Raw genomic sequence first — 20,911 nt, 5'->3', positions numbered from 1 at the left:
GGTCAAGATCCAAATTAGGAGGTCATACTGGGAAAACCATTCATGCGCCAAAAAATGAGGGTTATCCAGGATTGGGGGTTTGATTACCTCTACTTAAGGCACGACAATGTCACTGCAAAGGTTAATTTGATTGACCACACTTATCGTGATGTCATGAAAACTCCGATAGATGATTTTAATTCTTGTTCATCAGGATTATCTTCTAATTTGGCAAGTTCAAGTTGTTACTTTGAAAATACATTGTTATTCCAAACCTTATAGAAGCTATCCTAGCAGAGAATAAACTCTTGACTGACAAAACTCTTCGAGATGAAGCTTACATTCCACATCCTTTTCCTGAACACCTTATGGATGATCATGAATGGATACATGTTTTAGCAGCCTTGGATACATGTACAATCTGTAATGGACCGCAATTGTGCGATGATGACAATCAAGAGATCATTCCTATCCAAATGGTAAATTTGAGACACTATGAGCCAAAATATGAGGAAATCCGATGGGTTAAAGAAAGCATATCCATAGCTGACACGAGCTCAAGTGAGGAAGAAGGCTATTTGCAGATTTACAATGAATCAGGGTATGTTAACGAAGAGTCTTTCCTAGGGGGGGACGATGACATTGTCCCTGAAATCGAGATGGAAAAAGTAAGACTCTTATTGCAAGAACGGGATGCAATGGAATTGGAGTTCACACCTCCTACGTTCCAGCGCATCTGCAAAAAGCAACGTGAGGACTGCAAAAAGAAACAAGTTCAATCAAAAGGGAGAAAACGTATGCCCGTGTTCTCAAATCAAACAAAATTTTTGCTTCATGTTGAGGCTACCGGCTGCATAAAAGCACACAAGAAATGGAAGGCCACTTTGCACTCCATTCACACGAAAGAAGGGCAAACAAGAACCATGACAACTAAGTTTCAAAGGGGCAAACAAAAAACGGCAAGAACTATAGCTCAATCCATTTCTTCGAAAACACAATCCGAACCATAAGTTAAAAGTCCGCGGAACTTTTGAACATGTCAAAAATTGAGCAGAGAAAGGTTTTCAAAGAGTGCAAACGGGAGTTAAATGAGTCTTTAAAGTCCTGGGATGACTCTAGCAGCAGTTCTAGCTCTGGCATAAGTGTACCTCCAAATTTCAAAAGATACATGATAGAGGATCGAAAAATCAAACTACAAACCCCTCAACGAATCCACAAAATTTTGGAGAGTCGTACGATGGGCCGGAAGATGCCAAGTTAGTTGATTTAGTAGGAGTGGGGGAAACTTCGGAACCTGTATACATTGCAACTGACTTATTGCCAACAGAAGAAGAGCTTATGATAAAAACTCTCAAGAATTATAAGGACATCTTTGCATGGACTGATAAGGACCTCAAAGGAGTAGATCCAACCATCCGTCAACACATTATGCCTATGAAAGAGAATGCAAAACCAAGAAAACAACGTCCCTACATGTACAATGAAAATTTTGGTAGGAAGATCAAAGAAGAGATTGACAAGCTACTTGACGCTGAATTCATTTTGAAATCGAGCATACAGAGTGGGTATCCCCCATCGTGGTGGTGCCAAAGAAAAATGGTAAACTTTGAGTGTGCGTAAACTTAAAGCACGTGAATGCAGCCACGGTACGCAACAGTTACCCTTTGCCTATCACTGACCATGTTTTAGAACGGGTAGCAGGTAAAGAGGCTTACATCTTTCTCGATGGATTTTCAGGATACAATCAAGTCTCCATAGCTCTTCAAGACCAACATAAAACAACTTTTGCAATGGAATGGGGCATATTTTCTTATTGTGTCATGCCTTTTGGTTTGACCAATGCACCAACAACATTCCAGCGTTTAATGATACATGCATTTAAAGCTTATCTATGGGATTTCTTAGAAATCTTCATGGATGACCTTTGTGTACATTCAAAAGCTAGACAAGACCACGTTGATCATCTCATCAAGATGAAAAGAAAGAGAGAGGAGGAGAGCTTGAGCTCTTGCAAGCGTACACACACACAAATCCTAACAATGGAGTACACAAGGAAGGAGGTTGAAATCTTATTCTTCTTCACACCAAAAAGATAGGCAAGGTCTACTAACATAAAAGAGGGACTACCACATAAGTAGTGTTATGTACAACGGTCAATGTGAAACCACTAGTGAGTGAGCTGGCGGTAGGTGTGCCATCACTCTTGGTAGGTAGACCTACCGGTGAAGTACAGCTGTAGTATCACTGGCAAGGATCGCCAGTGATGAAGGTCGGTGGGGAATCAGCCAGGTGGACCATGACCTAAGCTTGATATCTCAACACTCCCCCTCAAGATCAGTGCCATCTCCTGTACTCCAAGCATCGCTCAATTGTATGCTGCTAATGTTGTCACAGTGAATGACAATCGGTACCTACACCTGTATCCCCAAATCTGCAAGTAGTATCTGCAACCATGCTACCTCACATGCTGCCACTGTAGCACCCTTGTACTTTGCCTCTATACTCAATAAAGCAATCGTGGGTTGCTTCTTGCTGCTCCAAGTGATAGCAGCACTCCCAAGTGAGAACATAAACCTGGTGGTAGACCGTCGATCACATACACTACCATCCCAATCGACATCTATGTAGCCATAGAGCTGCAACTTAGTGCCAGCCTCATAAAAGAGTGCATAATCCAATGTAGCACTCACATAGCGCAATGTACACCGCATCGCATCCAAGTGTGGCTTCCTAGGAAGCTGCATAAACTCACTCTCCAAAGCCAACTGTGTAACTCAAATCCAGCCATGAGATAGTCAAGTAGATCAGGCTGCCCACAATCTTCCAATACATGGTAATGTCATCGAGCACCTGACCCTCATCAGCCCTCAGCTTCAAATTCTGAATTAAGGGCATAGAAATAGGCTTACAATCATCCATACCATATTTGGATAGCATATCCAAAGCATATTGTCTCCGTGACAGCCATATGCCCTCTTTCGTGCGTACTACCTGAATGCCCAAGAAGTCAGCTCCCCCAAATCTTTCATGTCAAATTCCTGCTTCAAGAGTCTTTACATGCACTATCTCGGTCTCATTATCACCTCCAACAATTAAATCATCCACATAAATGCAAATGATGACAATGCCATTCTCATTGTCTCGCACATACAATGAGTGATCTGCATCAGCCATATGAAACCCAATGGATATAAGCACGCCACAATTCTTGCATGCCATGCTCTTGGCACTTGCTTCAGCCCATACAAGGCTTTCTTAAGCTTGCATACATAATGGGGATGCCTCACATCCTCATATCCCTGTGGCTGCTGCATATACACTTCTTCTTGCAAGTCACCATGCAAGAACGCATTCTTTACATCCATATGATGTAACAACCACCCTTTTGATGCAGCCACTGCAATAATAGCACGAACTATAGCCATCTTAGCTATGGGGCTAAAAGTCTCCTCATAATCTATCCCATAGGTTTGTGCATAACCTTTGGCTACTAATCTAGCCTTGTACCTGCTCACACTGCCATCACTGTTATGCTTCACTTTGTACACCCATTTGCACCCAAATCACATTCTTGTCTTTGGGCAAGGGAACCAAATCCCATGTTTCATTTACATCAAGTGCAGCCATCTCCTCATCCATGGCTTTATCCCATTTTACATTTCCAACTGCATCATCAAAACAAGTGGGTTCTACATCCTGCACAATCTTACACAATCTTTGCCATATATGCATAGTGATGTGCTACATATCCATCATACACCAAACACTGCACGGGCTTCTTGACTCTAGAAGACCTTCTTAGCTTTGTATGCATGCCTTCCAAGGCCTTTTTAATGCCAAGTGTCTTTAAAGAGGGGATCCCAAACTCCTCATCAAGACTATGCTCAGAACCACTTGAATTTCCATCTACATTACCATGACCTGCACTCAAGTTTGGTAGCTTGGGGCATCATTAACCTTTTCCTTACCCTTTCTTGATATATTAGATGAACTAGCAGGGCTTTCCTTTTCATGCAACCTGCCACTCCAAGGCTTCTCAACAGCACTTGTACTAGGTGACCCTTGCGGTCCACTCAACTTGCGAAGGACCTGCATTTTTTGTCACCACATTCTCCTTTACATCAACCCCAATACCATGTTCTACATCATCATACCAACTTGCCATCTCATCAAAAACCACATCCCTGCTCACCCTTAACTTATGTGTGACAAGGTTGTAACATTTGTACCCTTTTTGCTCAAGAGAGTACCCAATGAAAACACATTTTTCAACCTTTGGATCGAGCTTAGTTCGTAGCTCATTTGGCACATGCACATAAGCAATGCCTCCAAACACTTTTAAGTGTGCCAAATCAGGTTTGCTTCCAGAAAACTTCTCCTTAGGCGTCATATCATGTATTGCAACAGTAGGAGTCATGTTCATGATATACACAGCTATAGACACAGCTTCAGCCCAATAACAATGGAGCATGCTCTCTCAAACATCAACAATCTTGCAATTTTTGCAATGTGCATGTTCTTTCGCTCAGCAACACCATTTTTACTGTGGAGTATACCTGCATGAAAATTGCCTCTAAATTCCATGCTTTTTCAAAAAACTATTAAGCTCATTGGAGAAGTATTCTCCCCCTCCATCTGACCTCAGGCACTATACATGTTTCCCTGTCTGTTTTTCAGCCATAGCCTTGAAATTCTGAAAGTGAGTAAACACCTCACTCTTCTCCTTCATGAAATACACCCATACTTTGCGAGTATGGTCATCAGTAAAGGTAACATAAAACCTGTATCCACCCATAGACGCAGTCTTTGCTAGACCCCATACATCTGAGTGTACCAACTCTAGCACATTGTTGCTTACATGCTTGTCTTTTGGAAATGGACCTCTTGATTGCTTTCCAAATTGACATGCTTCACAAACCTTTTGCATATCAGCAACCTTAAACATGGGCAAACATGTTACAAGTTCTCGACTTTGCATTGTTTTCAACCTTTGCACATTTACATAATAGGATGTGCAGTATCATCTCCAGTCTCTACATAACCAGCATTCTGCAAGGTCTGCAATTCCTTGAACCATTCTCAATGGTTGGTCATGTGATTCGAAGCACCCGAATCCACATACCACACATTTTGACTGCATTTTGATGCATTTACAGACATGTTATTCATCAAGTGTTGCATCACAAAGAGCCTCTCTGAATCATCTGTACTCCTGCTGGTAGACGCATAATTGTTCTATTGCCTTCTTTCACCTTGTTGTCTTGATCGACAGCCATTCTGAAAATGACATGTTCGTCCACAATTCCAACATTCTCTGCTATCATTTCCTACATTGTTTCTTTGGAAATTTTTGTGACTTCTCCCCCTGCCTCTGGACTATCCACGTCCACGAGTGTTTGATCCATGTGCATCATTCATCTGCTGTTGTTGCTGGCCTTGATTTTGGTTGCCACGGCCACAACCTCATCCTTGACTTGCACCACGTCCTCTACCTCTACCTCTGTTTGAGTAGAAGACCTGCTCAAAACTGTTTCTGTCTTGTGAAGAAGATGCGTCTTCACCAAGGTTTTTTTCTTCAACAATCAGCATGGGAATCAAATCTAAAAAGCTAGGAATGTTTTTCCTAATATAAATAGAGGTCTTGAACTGTTTGTATGCAGGCATCAAGCCACGCAAGCATACCTCAACTTTATCATCATCCTCAACTGTCACACCAATTGAGCCCAGAGATACGCATATTGATTTGATCTTCGAGGTGTAATCATTAACTGACAAGTTGTCCTTCTTGACTGTATCAGCTCATTCTTCAAGTGAGTATTCCTTGCCTTTGTGTTCGTAGTATCGAACGATACTAACCTGTCCCAAGCCACTTTGGGTGAAATGGCATCTTGGATATGCCCAATCATGCTATCATGTATGCTCACAGATAGCCAATACATCACCTTCCTTGCTCCTTGATTCCAATCCCTGAATGCCTTTGTATGTGCAGCAGTGGCATTTCGCTCAGGTACAATTGGTGCTTCCTCTTGGTCACCATCTATGTACTCCCAATAGCCTTTACCCATCAGGAAGTTGGTCATCCTAAACTTCCAAGCATGGAAGTTGTTCTTATCCAACTTGTCACCAACAATCTTGCCAAATGCATCATTGTTGTCCTTTTTTGCAAATAGTCAGAAATCTGCACAAGCACTCAATTGTCTGCCATGGTACCCAATACACGCAGTATGTCACTGCTATCACCACAATTTACATATATATACCAAGTAGCACCTGCAATCCTCCTGTGCAGTGCGTACATTGTCTAAATGCCAAAACCTGATGTCTGCACGTAGAAAATTTGAAACCTGCAAAAAATTGAAACTTACCCTGGAGCACGCGTGTCACAAACGAGAGCGCATAACAATATAAAATACATTCGGATAAATAGGATTTATCACTTATTACGGAAGCCAGAGGATATATAGAGAAATAGATAGAGAGTGAGAAGATCGACAAAGTACTAGGGACCAGAAGATAGGCTGGTCCCCCCCCCGTAATAGTATTATTATTACTGAGGAGAAGTATATACAAGGACTTGAACCAAACGTATTACCACGTTCGTTCTAGAATAAGACTTGATGGTCCCGGAAGCCTCAACTTCCGATTCCTAGGGCAAAACCCTATTCCAAGGAACTTCCGTTCCTTATTCCAAATCCTTGAGAACCAAGGTTCTCACCTCTGGATCTCACCTTCCAGACTCAGGGCATGACATCCCTGCAACTCTCTTTCCCAACTTTGTTTCCAGAGTCCTCTTCCCGCAGAACAACTCTGCTTTCCTGGACACGAAGTCCTTACTTGGGAATCCCAACTTCCGGATCACAACTTGAGAGACTACCTCTCCCGGATCCGTGGATCTACTTCCCAAACTCGGGTACGAAACCCTTGGGCTGATCTGGCTCTAGTTCCTCAAAGCGCTTTTCTCCTGCAGAGGCTCATGCCTTCCGTTGCTCCTAGTCCCTCACGAAGAGGAAGTACACCTGCAATCAAATTCTCAGAGATCATAACATGAAAATCGTTACCTTCAAAGTCTCGACGCTCGAAACGCAGCTCAGTTCTCGAAAAGCAATTCCCCAGAAGAGATCTCTTCATAGAAAATCCTCTCTTCCAATCCTACACACAAAAGAGGTGTGTTCCTTCTCGTAAATCAGCCCCGTTTACGACGTTTATGGGCTGAAAACAGAGGAGAACAGCAACTTGTCGCGATGGAAACACGCTTCGTAGGCACTTCTTCGCGAGGGAACTCGCGCACTGGGTCTTGGCGACATCTGGTACACTTGGGGCACCCATGGGCATCACCGGCAACGTCTTCTTTACGGCTGAAATCTGCAGCAGCATCTCCTCCTTGCAAAGATTGGTCTTCTCGTTGGGAGAGGGCATGTGATGCTTTTATAGCTCCTTGGCCATGGCAAAGATAGCTGGTCGCGTAGAGGTCGCGGCTGTTTTTTCTTTCGTTTTTTTTTTTCGTTGTTCTGCCAGAAAAAGAGAAAGAGAACACGTTGGATGATCTATTGCCTTATTTTAGTCTGAACCTGCCCAAAATCTCAATAAAACCTTAAAGTTAAAAACAATGCTTTCACAGCACTTCCCAGGCGTCCCTGGATGCAATCACATGCACAGTTGCAATGCAGACATAGACTTCCTCGCAGGAAAGCATCTGCTTTCCCGAAAAGCAATCCCGCTTTCTCAGAAAGCATCTGTTTTTCCTCAAAAGTTTCCTCTGAACCCATCTTCATTCAAGTGCTTGCTTTTCCTTGTGCACAATTCCAACACAGTTCGGAATTTCCTCTTGACTATGGATATCCCCTTTCCGATGCACCCGTCACCCACCTTGTGACGCATCAGGAATACCCATCACCTAGTCCTTTCCTACCGAACTTATGGTACAATCTCCTTCACGATGCTCTATGTCACCCATCCTATGACGCATCAAAGATGTCCGTTCCCGAATGGTCGGATACTTCTTTCCGATGCTTCCTGTTACCCATCCGATGTGACGCATTAGAAGTACCCGTTCTTGGTGGCCTTACAGATATTCCCGTTCTCAGTGCTCCCGTCATTACCTTGAATGACGCACTAGGAATACTCTGTACTCGGATATCTCCAGTGAGAAAAACCCTCTCACTTATAAATCCAATAATTCATTTAGAATTATTTTTTTTGTAAGATAAAGCCAATTTAGCAACATCCCTCTCACTTATAAACAGTTGTCCTCAACTGTAGAGGTCCAACTGAACTGCCGGGGAGAAATCGGAAAAATTGCAAATCTCGCTCAATGGTGAGTTGAGCTGGTCCTTTCTCAGAAGAGAACTTAAAAATAAATTAAGCAAAAATTCAATAATTCAATACTTATCTTACCGGTTCATGTCCTTCCTCTAGTACCTCGAGGATATCCTTCACCATTCATTAAACTTACGAGCCATGTAAGAACTCGTCTGTTAACTCAATTCCACCTTCTCAATCCCGAGAAGAATAATCCTCCTAGAAATCAATCTAGGTATCTGTCCTTGCGCATAATCTTGCGTTGTTAGTCCAGAGGGTATTAAACCTCTTGTGTCCTCCCACATAGGGAATGTCGAGAGCACTAAGCTCATGTGAATCTTCCTGTGGCAGACAAGGTGTGGCACCTTACCAATGTAAGTTCTTATTCCGGCCTTTGCTTTGGATAGGCCAATTGTTTAGATCCAAAGTTTCCTTATCCGAGGCTCTGTTAACTTGATTCCGTCTTCTCAAATTCGAAAAGAATAATCTTCCTAGAAATCAATCTAGGTATCTGTCCTTGCGCATAATCCTGCGCTGTTAGTCCAGAGGGTATTAAACCTCTTGTGTCCTCCCACATAGGGAATGCCCAAGTCATAGAGCATTAAGCTCGATGTCTTTCTTTCACGATTTGCGATCACCTTAAAGAAGGTTCTTGTTCCGGGCTGTCGCTCAACGTAGGCAGACGGTTCCAATCTGAAGATTCTTTGTGCACGGCGGCACTTCCTTCCAATCTTTTCCTCCTGCGAGTTATTACCACCAGTAGTGTTTTCCCGACGCCCATTAGCGTCTCTTCCTTACAAAATCATAAAAAATGATTCACCTTGCGAGCATCAATGATGACTTGCAAAATCTCAGGCAGATTGGATTCTAGCCATAGCATTTTCTGAACGTATGTTCAAACCGGGTTCACAATAGAGCGAACCGTCTTTGATTCTCAGGGATGTTCTTCCATATGTAATTCTTACCATTTTGAAACGGTGGGCGGATTATATTCTTACGAACAGAATAGTTCGAATTTATTCCAGGAGCGTGTAAATACTACTTGACCTGCTCATGGAGAAACATATACCGCAACCAAAAGTTGCTACTGTAATGGCAAAAGCACATAGCGTACTCAATGATCAACGACCATCAGAAAACCTCTTCTCCATAGAGAAACTCAAATTCCTTCTACCGAACACATCTCAAATAGAGATTCTCGTGTCAGAATATCCTTGCGCGCAAAAAGGCGCTCAAGAGAGTATAACAAACTCTCGTCCAGTTCCTTGGCATAGGTCTGCATCTTCGTGTGTTATCCATGTACCCAAATGTGTACATAAGTTTCAGTGAGCCTGGGAAATTACCTTCCCTTCGTAAGATCCTTAGAGCGAAGACGCTCAACCTGACGATCCCTTGGCTCAATCTTAGAGCAAAACCCGCTCATCAAATAAACTAGGATTTTAATCCTTGGATTCCTCGCTCAAAGGCCGTAGTCGTCGCTTGTTCCTTCCCTCGTAAAGAGAGTATTCCTTCACTTGTCCGAAAAGCACTACTATATCTTCCCTTACCGGGTAAGGGGTGTAGGCTTAAAGAGAACTCAAGCTTAATGAAAGCTTTTCTTTGCTTGTAAGCTTAGAATGGTTCCTTCATAATTGCCTACCCGCAGTAGCAGGTAATCTGTTCGAGAATTACCGGATACCAGATCAATTATGGACCTCCGGATGGTTAAGCAAAGTAGTTCATCGTATAAAACAATGTTCTGACTCAACCCTACTCTCATAAGCACTCAAGAGTGATCAATCCTGGTTAGACTTATGCATTCCTCGTGCAAAAAAACGTGCTTTGTAACTTCCTCAAAGATGTAACTTTGATCAGACATGCCCTCTTACTTGAAGTTTGAGGGTCTTCTATTCAAGAACTCGGGAGTTAGATTGGATTCCCTTACTCCAAACTTTCTCCGGATAGCAACGTATCCTTCGAGGAGAAATAACAAAAATTCGTTGTTTCTGTGTTCAATGGTTCTCGTCCCAATGCGGGGATTGTATTCTATGTACACTAAGGTGTACACTTTCAGCTTTTATTGCTGACTCCACCATCTGCTGCAAAGTATCTTGCAGATGGGTTTACAAAATTCGGGCAAAAGTCCTTCGTTAAACTTCTTTATCGTTTCTTCCTCAAAGAGGTTCAAGAGTGGAGCCACCTTGGAAAGAGTGAACAAATACTCATTCACATAATCCATGACTCGCTCATGCTCCTATTGGGCAAACCGATCCCAACCTTCTTGGATGCCTTCCTCAAAGTGTAGAGAAAGAAAAATTTGCCGGAAAATTCAACCTTGAATTGAATTCAAGTCTTGTTGTAAGTTCCTTGCAGAGCTTTGGTATACCACCAAGTACTTGCAATCCCCTTGAGGTGTTTGGTCACATGCCTCACCTTCGACGCTTCTCAAAAATTGCCGTTTGCAAAGGCAACTTCATATTGTCGAATGAAAGCCGTAGCTTTCGGGACATCTTCCCTTCCCGTCAAAAGTATCAAACTTGACTGGAGTGTTCCTAGGTCTAGACACCTTCTTCCTATCCTTCCCGAAATGACGGGATTTCTTGGCTATGGTTCTGGATTGATGTTCATGGATATCTTTTGGGTTCTGAAGTATCTCGAGCATTCCGCTCCTCAGATTCTCTAGGTTCTTGAGCATCATGCTCTTGTCACCTTCGCAGAGAATCCCAAGTCTTGTGTCGACTTCTTGCAAAGAGAATTTTTTTTTTCAACTCTACGAGCTTTTCCTGCAGGACTTAGGTTTCCGCCTGCTTACTTCTCTCTTGGCTTGTCATGGCTTCTTCCCGTATCTTCCCAGAGTCATCCTCCTTTACAGAGAAAGAGAGGAGACCATGCTCTGATACCACTGTCACAAACGAGTGCGCATAACAATATAAAATACATTTGGATAAATAGGATTTATCACTTATTACTGAAGCCAGAGGATATAGAGAGAAATAGAAAGAGAGAGAGTGAGAAGATCGACACATTACTGGGGACCAGAAGATGGGCTGGTCCCCCCCCGTAATAGTATCTTTATTTCTGAGGAGAAGTCTATACAAGCACTTGAACCGAACATATTACCACGTTCCTTCTAGAATAAGACTTGATGGTTCCCAGAAGCCTCAACTTCCGATTCCTAGGGCAAAACCCTATTCCAAGGAACTTTCGTTCCTTATTCCAAATCCTTGAGAACCAAGGTTCTCGCCTCTGAATCTCACCTTCCAGACTCAGGGCATGACATCCCTGCAACTCTCTTTCCCAACTCTGTTTCCAGAGTCCTCTTCCTGCAAAACAACTCTGCTTTCCCGGACACGAAGTCCTTACTTGGGAATCCCAACTTCCGGATCACAACTTGAGAGACTACCTCTCCCGGATCCGTGGATCTACTTCCCAAACTCGGGTACAAAACCCTTGGGCTGATCTGGCTCTAGTTCCTCAGAGCGCTTTTCTCCTGCAGAGGCTCATGCCGTCCTCTACTCCTACTCCCTCACGATGAGGAAGTGTGGAGTGCAATCAAATACTCAGAGATCATAACATGAAAATTGTTGCCTTCAAAGTGTCGACGCTCGAAACGCAGCTCAGTTCTCGAAAAGCAATTCCCCGGAAGAGATCTCTGCATAGAAAATCCTCTCTTCCAATCCTACACACTAAAGAGGTGTGTTCTCGGGTTCCTTCTGGTAAATCAGCCCCATCTACGACGTTTATGGGCTGAAAACAGAGAAAAATAGCAACTTGTCGCGATGGAAACACGCTTCGTGGGCACTTCTTCGCGAGGGAACTCGCGCACTGGGTCTCTGCGACATCTGGTACACTTGGGGCAGCCATGGGCATCACCGGCAACGTCTTCTTTACGGCTGAAATCTGCAGCAGCATCTCCTCCTTGCAAAGATTGGTCTTCTCTCTGGGAGAGGGCATGTGATGCTTTTATAGCTCCTTGGCCATGGCAAAGATAGCTGGTCGCGTAGAGGTCGCGGCCGTTTTTTTTTTTCGCTGTTCTGCCAGAAAAAGAGAGAGAGAAAACGTTGGATGATCTATTGCCTTATTTATCATATGGCTGCCCACTTATTAAGTGGTCTAAACCTGCCCAAAATCTCAATAATACCTTATAAGTTAAAAACAATGCTTTCACAGCACTTTCCAGGCGTCCCTGGATGCAATCACATGCACAATTGCAATGCAGACATAGACTTCCTCGCGGGAAAGCATTTGCTTTCCCTAAAAGCAATCCCGCTTTCCCAGGAAGCATCTGTTTTTCCTCAAAGTTTCCTCTGAACCCATCTTCATTCAAGTGCTTGCTTTTACTTGTACACAATTCCAACACAGTTCGGAATTTCCTCTTGACTATGGATATCCCCTTTCCGATGCACCCGTCACCCACCTTGTGACGCATCAGGAATACCCATCACCTAGTCCTTTCCTACCGAACTCACAGTACAATCTCCTTCACGATGCTCTGTGTCACCCATCCTATGACGCATCAGAGATGTCCGTTCCCGGATGGTCGGATACTTCTTTCCGATGCTCCCTGTTACCCATTTGATGTGACGCATCAGAAGTACCCGGTCCTGGCGGCCTTACAGATATTCTCGTTCTCAGTGCTCCCGTCATTACTTTGAATGACGCACTAGGAACACTCTGTACTCGGATATCTCCAGTGAGAAAAACCCTCACTTATAAATCCAATAATTCATTTAGAATTATTTTTCTGTTAGATAAAGCCAATTTAGCAACAACTTGAAAGCAGTAAATCGCATAAACGAAGGTCGAGATGAACCCGAAATGCAGTTTTGGCCGCACAGTCACAGTACGAAGTACTACACACTTTACCAAGCTACACACTTCTCGTGAAGGAAGCTCCTCAATCCGAGCTTCTTATCGGCACATCCAGGATGACCACCGCCATGGGTGTAGTAGGGCACAAGGGGGAAGAGATGTCGATGCTCTTACCCTAGACCGCTTCTTGTGCTGCTCACAGCTCCTTAGCCAAACCAGGCTCTGATACCATGAAAAGAAAGAGAGAGGAGGAGAGCTTGAGCTCTTGCAAGCACACACACAAACCCTAACAATGGAATACACAAGGAAGGAGACTGAAATCTTCTTCTCCTTCACACCAAAAAGATAGGCAAGGTCGACTACCACATAAGTAGTGCTATGTACAACGGTCAATGTGAAATCACTAGTGAGTGAGCTGGCGGTAGGTGTGTCATCACTCTCGGTAGGTAGACCTGTCGATGAAGTACAGTTGTAGTATCACTGGCAAGGATCGCCAATGATGAATGTCGATCGGGAATCAGTCGGGTGGACCATGACCTGAGCTTGATATCTCAACACAAGATCTTTGAACAATGTAGGATCTATCAAATTAGTTTAAATCTTGAGAAATATAAATTTATGGTCCGCCAGGGCAAGATTCTAGGACATATAGTGTTCGAAAACGGCATTTCGACGGATTTGGAGAAGATCAAGGTCATCGTTGATCTTCTACGACCAACAAATTATAAGGGTGTGCAAATATTTATGGGCCATTGTGGCTATTATCGGTGTTTCATTTACATGTACGCAGCAATTGCACGACCTTTACATGCACTACTAGTTGTTTTCAATTGGACAGATGATTGTGACATATCTTTTGAGAAACTAAAGAAGTTAGTGCACCTATTTTAAAAGCTTTGGACTGGAACACCCTATTCCACGTTCACATTGACCAGGGGAGCATAACATGGACTTCCCGATCTCATATGCCAACAGGCAATTGAACACAGCTGAGAAGAACTACACCACCACAGAGCGTGAAGGATTGATTATGGTGTATGCGGTCAAGTAGTTTCAACACTACTTACTGGCAAACCATTTTGTATTTTTTGTCGATCACCAAGCTCTCCTTTACTTGGTAAATAAACCTTGCAGCTGAAACCGGCCCGTAGGGCGGTAGGCGTTGGCTTTCACCCGAAAATCTTTACTTAAACACACACACAGAGCACTTTGCAAAGGAGACCTGTAACGAGAATTAACACTTCATCACACACACGGCTCGGAAGCTAGAATGCTCCGAGCAGACGCCGACAACCTGTAGGCCCCAAAATTGGCGCCCCTTTCGGTATTTCTTTATTCTTTAGGAGGGTAAATTACAAGGTAAGGTCCTGGGAATCCTTCACGTGTATCCACCTAGATACCATTTGATTTGGCCAAATTTCGGCAGCATAACAGCCCCAAAACTTGCGCGAAACCAATTCCCCTGCTGGAACTCGCTTGCACTGTCGTATACCCTCTGATTCCTGTCCAAAAACAGTAAATTCAGCACGCTGTATTTACTGGTTTTTGCCCTGTTTTCAGCCCCAAACAGTCCCCTAACTGTCCTTTGCCAGTGGGGCACGATTCCCAATGATCCTGGCGTCCGTATGGCTGAAAAACAGTCAAATTACAGCGCATACACAGCGCTGATTTTGCACCTGTACGGTGAGGTTATGACCCTCACCCGTGCCTGCTTTGGAGCAGCAGTTAGCTACCCCTGTTCCTGCTCAAGGAGGCTCTTGCCTCAGCACAAAAGCATGAACCCACACAACTGTACATCAGTCAAATGAGTAGCCCTCTTGTGGGGCATCACATAACTGCACGTAGGGGAGAAAGAGAGCAGTATGTAGCGTGCGGGGCATCACTCCCGTCACCATACTGTGCATAGAGGGCAAGGTAAGCATTCCATAGCTTCTGTACCTGTTGCAATCCGCCTGTGGCTGAAAATGGCGCCCCCTTTGTTGATATGCAGCTCGTTTTTGCCTCCCAGAGTGGCAGAATCGCTCACAAGCTGACACGTCGCCCAGTTTCCGAGTTTGGGCTTTCCCTGCTAAAAATATCTCAACTGGTGCGTCAGTTGACTTCGCGGCAGATTTTTTAAATGTATTTAAATCTCATTGGTTTAAATGCTTCCTTCTATGCTCTATTTTTTATTCAATATTTAAGTGGAGACGCCAGATAGAGAGAAATGAAATGTTATATTTGATGTCTTTAAAAGGCCAAAATGACCTGTGAGACCAAACTGGTACAGTCTTGGTGAATCTGATACAGTGTGTGGGCAAAATAAGATGAAATGAAATGAAACACAATAGGGAGTATAAGGCTACTGTCCTGAGTCGAAGCAGCTCAGCGCTGGGTATCATTACAAAGTGTGTGGGGGGCGCAGATACAGTGGGTAGTGAAACTCAATGTATAGAGAGAGAGAGAGAGAGAGAGAGAGAGAGAGAGAGAGAGAGAGAGAGAGAGAGAGAGAGAGAGAGAGAGAGAGAGCAGCAGCAGCAGCAGCAGCAGCAGCGTAGAATTGCAAGAGAGACCGAGAAATTATGCAGCCAAAAAGAGAGATTGTTATGTACATGTTATGACAGAGAGATTGTTATGTACATGTGTGCACGTGCGCGTGCGCGTGTGTGTGTGAGAGAGATTCCACGTTTTCCAGTTACGGTGGCTTTTCCGGGGATACCTCTTCAGTTCCGCCACCTTATATCCACAGTGGCCTCCAGGATGGGCACAGTGGTCCTTGGCTCTTTGGTCACTGGAGTTGGCACCCCCAGGATACAGGTGTGGGCTCCTGCTGCTACAGTGTTTCTGGATGTGGTAGAGCTCCTTTGGCGAGAATCCTCTTTTCGGCAGCGAGTATCCGTCTTGGGCTGCCCTGACCAGTGTTTGCGGTGTCAGTCCTTCGGCCACCACGTCAGAGACTGTCCTCGTCCTGCTCGGCACCCCAGACCGCAGGGTCAGGCACAGCATCAGGGTCGTCCTCAGCACAGCAGCAGCTGCACCGGCCACCACAGCCGCGAGCTCCGGGGGAATGGTGCCCTGTTGACCGTCGGCATCGTTTCCGTGGTCCGCACATCCAGGACCCCTTGTCTTCTTCTAGAGTTCCAAGACAGCAGAAGCTTCCACGTCCTCCTCTTTCCCCAGTATTGGAGGGGGAGGGCTCTCAGGAGGATCTGTCTTTCCCTGGTCCCTGCTTCTCCACCGGAGGGTCATGGCTCTGCTCCACGTCTGGGACCTCCTTTGCCTCTTCCTTTTGCTGGTTTTGGGGCTATGGACACAGTTTCCAGAGCTCCCCTCCTCGTCTTCCAGGGCACTGGTCTTAGCATCGCCACCAGGGCAGGCTTCCCCAGTGGGTCCACCTCTCTCAGTTATTCATGGATTGTGCTCCACTAGCTTGGAGATTTGACGTGGCGAGTATGAGCGCAGATGATACTGGGTCTCTTGAGATACGTGTTTACTTCGTTAGTCAGCAGTGTCTGGTTGCACCTCAGAAAAGAAAGACCCCCTTTCTCTCTTTCTTCCTACCTTTCACTGGGCAGGAGGATTGGTGGTCGGACTTGGTTCTTTCCTTCACTTGTACTCAGATCCAGCAGCACCTCACTTCTTGGCATCCTGCGTTGGCGGGTAGTTATTCCTTCTCCCAGATCACCCATTGCTTTGGCAAGGTGAAATGGGAGAATGGTCTTTGCAGATTCGTCTTGCCCGTTCTCTTTACTTTTGCAGATTCTTTGCTTGTGTTTGTGGTTGGAGTAATCTATGCATGTTTAAAAGGGTTGAGCATGGATGTGAATTCAATGTGTGATTAGCTTAAGAATTGATTTATTAGCCATTTGAGAGACTAGTGCTCTTGCTTGTGTGTGTTTTGTGTGTGAGATGCTTGCTTGCAGCTGCATTAAATGAATTGAGTTGAGTGTGTGTGAGTTGAGAGGGGTGTGTGGGTGCATTCAATTCGCATTCTTATCTATGTGCACTTACATGGGTTAAGAGGCTCTTGGATGACTCAGAGTATCAAAACTCGTTGGTTGAGAGCTCTTGTTTTCCCCTTGAGTACATCCCAAGGGACTCGAGGGTCGTCCACATGCGATGCACACACATTGAACTTGTTATTGAAAGATATAGGTAAGATGCCTTTTATAAAGAAACTTTATTGGATGATAATCATAGAGTTAAATTTATAAGAGCGCAGCAATTGTCGTATGTCTTTTTTCACTCAAAATCCAACAAAACCATACAAATTTATTGTGCCATAAGGTTTGCTACTGCCTACTATGTCTTGATCAGATTGATGTTAGTGTGCCTAGCTTTAAATGGGAAAGTTGCAGATAGAAGTTGGGATGTGTGGATTGAACAATACCAAAGTTATCATCAATCTATTGGCGTAAAATGTACACAATTGGTTCAATCTGCAGTATTTTGGCGTATTGTAGAAAAAATTGTGGGGTGCCGAAATCTTTTGTGGATTGCTACGCATTGTAGACACTCATAAATTTATTTTTGGCAAAGTTTATTAGATATTTTCTAAAGTTATTTGCCAAATAAAGAATTTAATTGAACTATTCTCAGCTAGAGAGGAGTCATAATTGGTTGTGGCTAAATATCATTGGGTTCAAATGCACACCCCTTTCCATGTTGCATGTCTTGGAACCAAAGTTTCAAATGAATTGATGGGCTGTAAATACTTATGTGGTGATGAATAATTTCAAATGTTTGCCAACAATTGCTTCTAGAGGATGAAGGACGAGAGGCATTTCATCAATGTGTTGATTGTGCTTATAGACTTGGATTGTTTGGATATCCTTGTCACATTGGAACAATAAAGAAGATGAGTGGTCCTCTATGGTGGTAAGGAGTATAGTGGTGAAAAAGTAGAGTTGCAATATACTGCGATTTGAGTATTATCTATAGTGGTCCTCTATGGTGGTAAGGAGTATAGTGGTGAAAAAGTAGAGTTGCAATATACTGCGATTTGAGTATTATCTATCCATTATTTGTGGTTGCTTCTAATGGAAGTTGTGAAATAAATTGGCATGCTTCAGATTCTGCAAATGCAAAGCATTGTAATTGCTTGAATCCTAGCCATGTTGTAGATGTAGTGAATGTGTCTTGTAATATGTGATTGATTCATGCACCATCTAAAATAGGGACCTGGGCTGAAGATTCCTTAGGTTCCTTTCAAACACATGAGGAGAGATTCAGTGATGATGAGATGCAATGGAAAGTTGTAGCTAAATGCTCTTATCTTAATGAAGTAGATGATATGGTGCTTGTGTTCGCTGACATTGGATCATAAATAGTGTTTTTATGAACTGACACCAGACTTAACAAGAAGAGCTAGCACTATCTTTTGTAATTCTTTCGATGAGTTAACCCACCAAACTCATTTTACCACTGTAATCTTTCCTTTTTATGTCATGAGTGGGTAATGTTTCATTTTTTGGGTAATGTTTCCACTCAATGTAAAATTACATGAGAGTTTAGACCTAGGTATGTAATCCATAGCTTGGACCAATGCAATCTCATTGCATTAATACAACAGCAAGAGTTGAAGCTTCTGTACACTTTTTATATTTCACTAATTTAACAAAATCACACACACACACACACACACACATATATATCTGTGTGTGTGTGTGTATTTGTTTGTATGTGTGTGTAAGCCCTTGTTGGCCAGATAGCTTGGAAGTCCGTTGGTGATAATGTTGCTACTCTTTTTGAATACTTTAGGTCACGAGATTTTTGGTTTTGAAGTGCTGATGGTGAGGTTATAGTTTTGGGAAGTCCTCTTATGTAAGGGATGGGTGAAGTGGAGCTCCCCCTGGTTTTGACTTGGTTGTGCCTTGTAAATGGCTTCTCAATTCTTGATAAAAGTACAAAGAAAATGAAAAAGGTTGATGAAGGGAAAAATCCATTGGGAGAAAGGTGTCTTCATCCTTTAGCCGAATGCGGGACACCCTATTGATGCATACAAAATTAGCAATCATTAAAAAGTATGTTGTGCAAGAGAAGATTGTGATGGGTGCTCTAAAGATTAAATGTAGCAAGTTTGACACACTTAAGCGTCAAAAGAGTTGCCATGTGTCTGGAGAGGGTTTGCGTTGTCAGGACTTTCCACTCTGTCCTCATTGTGCACCAGTGCATGATAGTAAGGCTCTTCTTCTCTCTGTCGGACTTAATAAATAAGACTTAGACTTTGACTCTCAGCTTCTTAGACTCAAATAAAGTTAATGGAATGCATGGGTTTGTGCATGAGTTTGTTAAGAAATGTGTAATGAAAGTATTGTTAATTCCAATACCCTATATGCACTTGTAGTTCATGCATGGGGAAGATTATGCGGTGCAAGCAATCTTGCTAAAGGTACTCGAGTCATTAACGGAACAACTCCAAATATAAACGTGTCGAAGTCCAGCCGTTAAAGTGTCAAGTGGCATGTGTAGAAGAGGATTATCACTTGGCTCACATAAATTTCTTCTCTGATTCACTTGTAGTGTGCATATGCGAGTGGGGTGTTTGTGTGTGACTGGACAATTGTTTGCTTCTGCATCTATCTTTTTAAGTATAATAGTCTTTGACACTTATGCTTACCCTTCCGACGTAAGCGACACATTTAAATAGTCCTGCCTTTCGATTCAAAATTAAAACAAATTAACATGTTAAAGTTTATAAATGCAAGCAATCTATAGACAATTTATTACTTGAAGCTTTTAGGACTAATATCCGAACACGTTTTGGTTCGAAATGCCCGACTTTTTACTCTTATGTTGTTTGCCTTAGCTAACAGCGACTTGACTTTCCATGGGCAAAGAGCTTTGACCAAATAGTTTGCATTTTGGCGGAAATGGACTCGTGAATCCCGTATTTGCAAGTCCAGAAGGAAGATTGAGGTTGAACTGGATGGCAGGGCTGTGATGTTCTGGCGTATTCTGTTCAATTCGGCCTGTGAATAGGGCACCTCTGTAGTCTTTTTTACCTTGCTCTGTTGGAGTTGTGGTTTTGTTGCCATTGCCTTTTGTTTTTGGATTTGGCTAGAAATTGATAGAATAATTGGCTTTGATGTTGGCAGATGCATTTGGGGAGTAGGTTTGATTTGAACTTATGCCTTGGTATAGTTGAACTTTTCTTAGTCTTTGGCACCCAAATGTAGTTGTTTTTGTGATAGAAGTCTTGTGCCCGTAGCAGTGTTGTTGGTATCCACCGTTTTTGAGTGGGTATTGTTGGTACTGGCTTCGATCTTTGATGAGCCTGGTGTTTGGTGGCTGAGGCAGCTTTGGCTTTTGGCACCCAAATGTGGTTGTTGCCTTCATAGAAGTTTTGTGCTTGTAGCAACGGTTTTGGCAACCATCTGCTTTGAAGGTGTTGTTTGTGTGGCACACTTCTTTTCTATTTCAGTGGTATTAGTGATTGTGTTGTAGCATCTGGAGTTGCAATTGAGATGGCAGGAATGGAAGTAGTTGCCGTGGCAGCCGGAAGGTTGAGTTTTGTTGTACCATATTCAATATTGATACTTCGCTCCTCCCAGTCAAATTGACACCGATGTCATGCACACTTGAGTATGAGGTCATGTGCACTGTCCTTGTCCTTTGTGACGTAAAAAAGGCACCCCTTCTTATAGCCATCCACATAGATTGATACGCTTGCTGTGCCTTTGCAATCAAATGTCTGGTTTGCGACACTGTTGAGCTGCATGGTTGTGGAAGTCGTTGACTGTTGGACATATGCTTCAAAAGTGTGTTTCGCCATTACATTCACCGAAGCTCCTGAATCCAAAAGGGCAGGACAAGTGTGGTTTTTATTGTCGATTCCAACCTTGAAAACAACATAGTCACCCAC

General features: G+C 43.4%; 1 long non-coding RNA gene across 2 annotated transcripts in view; it reads left to right on the top strand.

Moving 5' to 3' along the window:
• LOC147423414 (uncharacterized) overlaps positions 1 to 18,216 on the top strand; it is a 34,070-nt gene extending 15,854 nt beyond the window's left edge. Inside the window, exon 3 of one of the 2 annotated variants that reach the window (XR_015186689.1) lies at positions 15,743 to 18,216. This is a non-coding gene — a long non-coding RNA (uncharacterized LOC147423414). Of the gene's footprint in view, positions 1 to 15,671 lie in introns of both variants that reach the window. The other variant, XR_015186688.1, reaches the window with a different exon arrangement.
• Positions 18,217 to 20,911: the final 2,695 nt, after the last annotated feature.

Source organism: Adiantum capillus-veneris, chromosome 26 (genome assembly GCF_014529385.1).
Source record: "Adiantum capillus-veneris isolate H3 chromosome 26, ASM1452938v2, whole genome shotgun sequence".
Taxonomy (NCBI): domain Eukaryota; kingdom Viridiplantae; phylum Streptophyta; class Polypodiopsida; order Polypodiales; family Pteridaceae; genus Adiantum; species Adiantum capillus-veneris.
Note: the sequence above shows the minus strand (reverse complement) of the source record. Positions and strands in the feature narration are given on the sequence as shown.